This window comes from Dipodomys ordii, unplaced genomic scaffold (genome assembly GCF_000151885.1).
Source record: "Dipodomys ordii isolate 6190 unplaced genomic scaffold, Dord_2.0 Scaffold35, whole genome shotgun sequence".
NCBI classification, from domain to species: Eukaryota; Metazoa; Chordata; class Mammalia; order Rodentia; family Heteromyidae; genus Dipodomys; species Dipodomys ordii.
This window is the reverse complement of record NW_012267251.1, coordinates 7,634,072-7,643,239: the sequence shown is the minus strand read 5'-3', so window position 1 is coordinate 7,643,239 and position 9,168 is coordinate 7,634,072.

Below are 9,168 nucleotides of genomic sequence, written 5' to 3'. Positions count from 1 at the left end.
TCCTGGTGCCCCGTGGCACACCAACCCTTGGGACTGACCCAAAGGCTTAGGGTGGGCAACGATCTTTGTGTCCCTTAGGTGTTCAAGGCCTGGGTGGAAGGCGTTCTCTGTAGCCTGCTTCGGGAAAGGGCAGCCCCTCCTAGGCAGTCAGCACTGGCTCGCTCCTCCAGGCGTCTTTTGGGGGGGGGGGGGGGGGGCGAGGGGGGGTCACCTGAGAGACACAAGGAACCAGACTGAACTGGAACAAGAGATGAAGGAGGGGCAGGAAGACAAGGACTGTGAGTTCAAGGCCAGCCTGGGCTGAGAGAGAGCAAGAGTGAGAGACAGAGCAGTCCTCTCTGATTACAGTGCTCACGCCTGTAATCCTAGCTACTCAGAAAGGAGGCAGAGAGCTGAGGATCACAGCTCCAAGCCAACCCAGGGCAGGAAAATCTGTAGGATTCCAATTTGCCAGCAATAAGCCAGATATGGAGTTGTGGTACAAATGGTAGAGTGCTCACCTTGAGCAAAAAAAGCTAAGGGATAGTGTGCAGGCCCTGAATTCAAGGTGAGAGAAAGGGGCAGAGGGAGGGGGTGGAAAAGGAAGTGTATATGATGAGAAGGCATGTGTGGGGAGGGGCAGCTAGAGAGGCTGTTAGGTGTGTGAGTAATCCTCTGGTCAAAGGCCATAGACAGTCCGGGAGAGGTTGGGGCTAGGATCCTGATTGTCCCCAAACCCATGGGGTAAGGGTCATGGTGGTCAATGGAAAAGAGTGAGAAAGCTTGCAAATGGATCTCTAGATGGTTCTGGCTCACTCCTCCCCCACCCTCCAGTCTTACCTTCAAACCTATCCCCATGTGATGAGAATTATGGAGAGGAGGGTAAGTTTTAAAGTAAGTTCCTAGGAGAGTGTAGTGGCACATTTCTGTAATCCCACTACTCTACAAGTGGAGATGAGAAGATTCACTGTGAGTCAAGGCCAGCTAGGGCAAAATGGAAGAGCCTATCTTAAAGGTAACTAAACAACAAAAGGACTGGAGGCATGGTTCAAGTGGTAAAGCCAAGTGCAAGGCCCTGTGTTCAAGCCCTAGTGCTGAAAAAGCAAAGAAAGAAAGAAAGAAAGAAAGAAAGAAAGAAAGAAAGAAAGAAAGAAAGAAAGAAAGAAAGAAAGGAGGAGGATTCCAGCCCTAACCTTAGAGATTCTGATCAGGTTGGAGGGGTGGGGATGGGAATGTATATTTGAAAAGCACCTGAGATGATTCTGATGCTCAGGTTTACCAGGCCTGAGAACCTGTGGGATAGTTCAGCTTCCCAGCCAGCAAAGCTCCACCCTGCAGCTCACCTGCCTGACCGGGTAGCCCTGGGCTGCCCAGCTCCAGCTCCACCTGGCTGCTTGCTCTGCCTCCAAACAGTTCTCATGATTGGAGAGAGCTTCCTGTCTCTGTCCCCTAGGGTTATCCACAAGTCGAATCCTCTCCTGCCCAACAGTGGTACAGATCTGAAGACAGATGCCCAAGTCCTCTTTGACACAGACTTCCCTGGCCGCTGGGGTCCTGGCCTTGGGGGGGGGGTCCCTGTCATCCATTGAGAAATAAAAAGAGGAGTTTGTGGGGCTGGAAGAGGTGTGGCTCAGTGGTGGAGCACGTGGGTGGCATGCGTGAGGCCTTTGATTCCAATCTGGGGGGGGGGGGAGCAGACAGAGAGGGGTGGAGACCGAGAGAGCATAACATGGATGGTACAAACAGGAGCATCCTCTGGAAGGACCTATACCCTGCCTGGGGCTTGACTTCATAACCCTTACTTCATTTTTAGATTAAATGTGTGTGTGTGTGTGTGTGTGTGTGTGTGTGTGTGTGTGTGTGTTGGTACTGGGGCTTGAACTCAGGGCCTTGAACTCTCCCTTAACTTTTTCACTCAAGGCTGACATTTTACCATTTTTGGCTTTTTGCTAGTTAATAGGAGATTAAGAGTGTCATGGATTTATTTGCCTGCCTTTGAATCTCAGCCCTCAGATCTCAGCTTTCTGAGTAGCTAGGATTACAGAAATGAGCTACTAGCACTCAGCTTAATTTAACTTTTTCTTTTTCTTTTTTTTTTTTTTGCCAGTTCTGAGGCTTGAACTCAGGGCCTGGACACTGTCCCTGAGCTTCTTTTGCTCAAAGCTAGCACTTTACCACTTGAGCCACAGCTCCACTTCTGGCTTTTTCTGATTATGTGGTGCTGAAAAATCGAACCCAGGGCTTCAGGCATGGTAGGCAAACACTCTGCCACTAAACCATATTCCCAGCCCCTTCTTTTAACTTTTATTAGCATATGTTAATTGTACAAGGAAAATCTGGATGTGGCATTTCTACCTATCCTTCAGTGTATCCTGATGGACCACCCACCCCGTTGCTTGCCCTACCTTGACTCCTTCTCTTGAACAGTTAAGAGACATCTGTCAATCATCTTGACATGACCCAGCCACAGAGCGTTCAAAGACCTCATTCAGTGTATTAACTCACTTTAATGCTCAGAGTAACCTTATGAGAAGACAGTGTCAAACCGTTTATTTGCACATGATCAAAATGAAAACTAGGAACCAAAAAGCAGTTGAGGAACTAGCTCAAGGTGAAATGGAAGAAAAGGTGGCTGGGCTCAACACTGTAAGAAACTGACATGTGCCGGCTAGAAGATATGAAAACTGGCCTTAAAACAGCGAGTTAGACTTGAGGAACTGTCAACAGATAGCAACCATGTAAGAGGTCCCTGCCCGTGGTCTAAGTGCTATCTTTATTTGGTGCCTGCATAAGAAGTAGGAGGTGGTTGGAGAACTCACTAGCATAGAAGAGGAAAGTGAGGTTCAGTGGTTTTGTGTGAGTGCATGCGTGCGCATGCGTGCTTTGTGTATATTAGAATTTGAACTTAGGGCCTGTTTGCTAAAGACTGATCCTCTTCCACTTATGACAGCTCCACTTCCAGCTTTTTGTTGGTTAACTAGAGACAAGTCTCATGGACTTTTCTGCCTGGACTGGCTTCGAACCCCCATCTTTAGATCTTGGTCTCCTGAGCAGCTAGGATTGCAGGCATGAGCAGCAAGGATTCAATGAGCGGTAAAGGGATTTACTCAAAAGTCACTGGCAAGCAGAGGAGCCTTGATTGGAACCAGCTGTGTGGCTTTGGGCCTGCCTCTTCCCCTCTGGGTGTCAGCGCCCCATTTGTGAAATGAAAATGTTGGCCTACATTAGTGAAGCAGTGAAGCTTCTGATGTGCAAACTCATCTCCCGGGGATCTTGTAAAAGGCAGATTCTGTTCAGTAGTGCTTGGGTGGGGCCTGAGACCGGATGTCTCTCACCAGCTCCCAGGGGAAGGTGGTGCTGATGCTGCAGATGATTGTGGGACCACACGTGTGCAGCCAGGCTCCCCGGGACCTGCCCAGCTCTGATGTTCTAAGTTTACAGGCCTAGGAAGGCTCGCCCCAAAGGCCATGAAAAGTCGGGAAGTTGAGTAGGGTGAATAAAGCTCTTAGTGGGCATTCTCCAGGCCTAGACAAGCTCTATTCTAAAGCATCTGCCCCTGAGCCCTGTGTACATCCACCCTTTGACCTCAGCCTAACTTCCCCCAGAGGGTTTGAGGGCTTGAGTCTGGGCCTAAGGGGGTTGTTGCTCCCTACAAGAGGTGTGAAGAGGGCCCCTATAACCCTTGGCCTGTGGGGGAACCCACTCATCCCAGGCAGCCATGCATCTAGCTCTTTACGATCATTCACAGATATTCTAATCTTCTGGCTCAAAGTTAGATGTGGCAGGGTAACTTTCTCTTGTGTCTACATTGAGGTCATGTTACTTTTTGTCTTTATTTTTGGTGCCAGGCCAGTGTGTCTCAGGATGAGCAGAACCTCCCTGACAGCTTGGGTAGGAAATTGTCATGAATGGCAAGACCTTTGCTGACAACGCTATTGGGTTAGCATAACAGCTCATCCTGAGAAGTATATGCCAGCGTCCGCCATGATATGGGGGTGCCTCCTTAGAGACCAGGTACCCACAAAGCCAGTAGCATGGCCGGTGTGCGTGCGTGTGTGCGTGTGCGCGCATGCACACGCACACACACACACACACACACACACAGAGTAGGACATACTCTGAAGCTGCTTTTCATGAATCCCCTGATAAATCTCTTCCAAGAATGTGCCATGAGCCTCCCTGCCTCCTCAGCCTCCAGCCATCTATTAATTTCCCCTTGACCTTGGATTCAGCCTCTTACTCTGCCTGATTGTGAGAATTGGTACTCACAGGAACTTCATATTCATGAATATTCATGAGTATCACCATGAAACACTTGAATATCAGAGGCAGGAGAAAAATCATCCTGCCTCTGACCTGGAAGGAATTACTATGGACTCCTCTTCTCTTCTCTTCTCCCTTCCTTCCTTCCATTCTTCCTTCTCTCTCTCTTTTTCTTTTTTTTCTTTCTTATTTTTTTTTGTCGGTCGTGGGGCTTGAACTCTGGGCCTGGGTGCTGCCCCTCAGCTCTTCAGCTCAAGGTGAGCACTCTACCACTTGAGCAACAGCGCCACTTCCGGTTTTCTGGTGGTTTATTGGAGATAGGAGTCTCACGGTCTCTCCTGCCCGGGCTGGCTTTGAACCGCGATCCTCAGATCTCAGCCTCCTGAGTAGCTAGGATTACAGGTGTGAGCCACCAGCGCCCGGCTTCTTTCTTATTTTTTTGTTGGTCATGGGACTTGAACTTAGGGCCTGGGTGCTATCCCTGAGCTTTTTTGCTCAAGCCTAGTACTGTACCACTTTGAGCCAGAGCTCCACTTCCTGTTTTCTGGTGGTTAATTGGAAGATAAGAGTCTCACAGACTTTCCTGCCTGGGCTGGCTTTGAACCATGATCCTCAGATCTCAGCCTCCTGGAGTAGCTGGGATTAAAGGCGTGAGCCACCAGCAGGCAGCACTGTTCATTCCTTTCTTTTTCTTTCTCTCTGCTTCCCCTGACCCCTGGGACTTTAGGAGACTGCTGGAAAGATCTGCTCTCTAGGAAAAGAGGAAAGAGCCACACTCAAGTGCACAAAGTGTCAGTACTGGGGTTCGAGACTCCACCCCACCCCACCTGACAAAGAGAACGCCGCTCTATATTCTTCTAGGAGCAAATGTGTGAAAAGCAAAGACCCATACCAAGCTGGGGTGTTATCCCCCCTTGGGGGCTGGGGTGACTAGGAGGGCTGGGAAAAGATGCTGTCACGTTTTCAATCTTTTGCAATAAAAATGCGTTTACGGAAGTCATGCACCTCATAGCACATGGGTCAGTTTCAGGCCGCATGCAAGTTGATTGTAACAGGGCTGAGTAATTCCTATTACCTGGTTTTGTCACAGCCCTCCTAATGTGGTGGGCACAATTCATTACTGTCATGGTTGAGGTCATGGGACAAATAAATCTGATGTGTACATGGAAGTGCAATTGTGTTTCTGGGTAACACTTGACAATGGCGTAAATGACTATGATCATACTATACTATGCTTTTTTTTCTTCCTTTTTCTCTGTTGGTAGTGGGGCTTGAACTTGGGGCCTTGCTCTTTAGCTGGAATTTTCAGTCAAGGCTTGAGCTCTATCACATGAGCTGCTTAGCTTTTTACTAGTTAATTGAAAAAAGAGTTTCATAGACTTTTTTTTGTCTAGACTGGCTTAAAAAAAATGTCAGCCTCCTGACACTTTTTTTTTTTTTGTCGGTCATGGGGCTTGAACTCGGCTTGGGTGCTGTCCCTCAGTTCTTCAGCTCAAGGCGAGCCCTCTACAGATTGAGCCACAGCTCCACTTCTGGTTTTTGAGTGGTTTATTGGAGATAAGAGTCTCACAGGCTTTCCTCAACCAGGCTGGCTTCAAACCGTGATCCTCAGATCTCAGCCTCCTCAGTAGCTAGGATTACAGGCGTGAGCCACGGGTGCCTGGCCATCAGCACCTATGCTATGCTTCTGTTATTTGGATAGTGTCTTTACCACAAAGCACACTGCACTGCTTCGCCAGCAGCTTCCTGTATCTCATAGTTGTGTCTAGTGGCTGACTTACACCATGCAGGTTTGTGTATGTACACACTGTGATGATAAAACCACCTAACATCACACTTTCCTCAATAAGCCTCTATCCTACATGACTACATCATTTACATTTGCAATATATTATTACTATTAACTGTAAAGAGAAGCTGGCTGCTGGTGGCTCACACTTATACTTCTACTCAGGAGGGAGAGATCAGGAGGATCACAGTTCAAGGCCAGCCTCAGTAAGTTTTTGAGGAGCCCTTCCCATCTCAGCCAATAAAACCTGGGTGTGGTGGTATGTGTTTGTCATCCCAGATATTCTGGAAGTGTAAACAAGAGGATCACAGTCCAGTCTGGGGCAGGGCATAAACAGATCCGATTAGTAAAATAAAGCAAAGAGGGCTGGGGGCATGGTTCAAGAGGTAGAGTTCCTGCCTAACAATGATGAGGTCTTGAGAGCTCAAATCCCAGCATAGGACACAGAGAGACAGACCGACAGAGCTAGAGACAGAGCCAGTATGCTATGAAACAGAAATGACTGGCATGTTGAGTGTTGCTCAGATATTCCTGGAAGATCAGAGAAGGCCTCTTTGTTCCTTGGACCCCAGTCAGTCTCCTTCCAGTGTCCTTGCTCCCTTGGCCCAGCATCCCTGAAAGTTATCTTGGGGCAACCCCCTTGCTCCAGCAACATGGACACCCAGCTACCAAGACGGCATGGGAAAAGGAAAAATTCTACAGGCCTGAACCTGAACCCCGAGCCCACAAATCCAATCTCCATCAGACCCAAGCTGGGATCAAATGCCTTCAAGCCCAGACGCAGCCTCATCAGAGAGGGGCAGTGGGCGCTCTCAAGACGAAAGGGCTCGCTGGTGAATCAGGAAAGTTATTGGGCTGGAAAGTGATTAAAAGGCTGAGCGTGGGAGGGGATTTCCAGGGAGAAAGCCAAGCCCAGGAGCAGGCCCGGGCTGGTCAGCAGCACAGGCTCTGCCCACTTGAGGTCTGTCGTAATTGGTGCTCATAAAACCCAAGCCATTAGAGACTTGAGACTTGGGTTCTTTTTTTTTTTTTTTAAAGAAAAACAGAGATTGGAGAAAAACCCAAAGTATCAGAACAAAGGGCTATACATCAAAGCTGTATGAACGGGTTGGGAGATGTTTTAGGAAGCTGGGGGTGGGAGAGAAGAGCAAGGAGGGAACTGTGATCTGGGGGTGCTGTGATACTGAGGGGGGGAGGGAACTATTTCCTGCCCTATCTAGGCAAGGAGGGGCTACCTGGTCCGATGAAGTTCTAAGTTCTTTTCCTGCCTATCTGGGGTATTCTTAACTTCAACCTTTCCTGGAATTCCATACTAAAATTACAAGACAGATGGAGAAACCGAGGTCAGAGAAGGGACATGGTTCTTCAAGGTGTCCTGGAGATTACTGCTATTACCTGGAGTGTCCTGTCCCCTAGCGGAGGACTCTCTCCTTCGGTAGGGAGCATGTTCCCACGTTAGCACTGGCTTCTGGGCGCTGCTGGCTCATACCTGTAATCCTAGCTACTTAAGAGGCTGAGGATCATGGTTCAACACCAGCCTGAGTAGGACAATCTACGAGACTTTTATCTCCAATTAACCACACACACACACACACACACAAAGCTGAAAGTAGAGCTATAGCTCAAATGGTAGAATGTTAGCCTTGAGCAAACACATATACACACACAAAAACAACAACTTTAAAACCAAAATAAGATGTTGCTCAAACTCCACCAGAGCCTTCTCATGTCACTCGGAGTAAATCAAATGACAGCCATGTCGCCTGCAGGGCCTTCCAGGAGTGGCTCTTAACTTTCTGACCTCTCCCCTCCCTGTCCCTGCTCACACACTCCTCACCAACCCTTGACCTGCTAGTTCCCCTTCTTCAGGGCCCTTGTACTTGCCTTCGCACTGTCTGGCCCAGTGGCTCCCTCCACATTACCATCTGCTTCCTTTCAGAGCTCCAGTGCTTTCCTTAGTTTGCCAATCAATGTTTTTACTCCAAAACCTCATTTGTGTTCAGATTTTAGACTGTAGAAAACAGGAGCTCTGTTTGAATCTCTCCAGGTCCCATGTTTGCCTTCACCTCACCTTCTTCCATTTTTTTTTCTTCCACTTGAACCCTTCTCCAAGTGGTCCCCTTCCTCTCCCTACAGGGTGGGGTGACCTAACCTCGCTACAGCCTTTCCCACCCAGCTGAGTCTTCCTGGTGCCATTTTAGAGTCCTGCCAGTCCGCTCCAGTTGAACTCTGACTGACTGACAGGGAAGATCAGCTTTCCCTTTGGGACGGGAAGAAGAAGGAGCCAACTGCAGGCAGCAAATGGAGGACATTCTGTCCATTTGTCTAATAAGAGAGTCAACAAGTCAATAAGAACCGAGGAAGAATCCCCAGGCCCAATGCCTCCCCAACCAAGTGACCCAAGTCAACCCAGTTGGAGCTTTCATTTCTCAGGAGGAGTTCAGGCACCGGCCCCTGGGCAGCCTGCTCCTCCTAGTGCCCGAGTGTTTTGTGATCTTCTGATACCCAAATAATCCAACCTGAGCCCCAGTGTCTCCCAGATGGAGCTATTAGACAAGATGCCAATTGTGGGTGATGAGTCATCTCCTCTAGGCCCAGGAGGTCATGAGACTGGCGGACAGGACTCTCAGGTTCCAAGGACCGACTCAGGCCCTTAGGAAGACGTGGTGGTGCTGGGAACCAAATGTCTAGTTGGCAGCTATCCCAACAGTAGAGTATACCCTGCTGGGGTTTTGCCTATGGCCCTTCTTTGCCCACACACATGTTCCAATGCCTTCCCTCCTTCTTATGGGTCCAAAAGCCTTCAGCCCTCAGTAGCTGAAGAGCAAACTACGGTGGCCAGGTTGCATCTGAGATGCTGAGAGGCTTCTGTAAGCGTAAGCATCTATATAATGAGTCCTCTGAGCCCCCAACATTCTCAGTCTGGGTTTTTCACTTATAAAGCTTTTTACTTTGCAGCTTCATTTTGGTTGCCTGACCTTGTATCTCATTCTTTCTCATCAGAAAAATAAGCAAAATAATAATACCCATACATCATGACAATCTAAAATGTGAGAGTGTTCTGTAATGCTTAAAACCTTGGGAATTAACACAGAACTGGGCAGGCATGGATGAGTCTGTGCCCAGGTGTGGGGAGA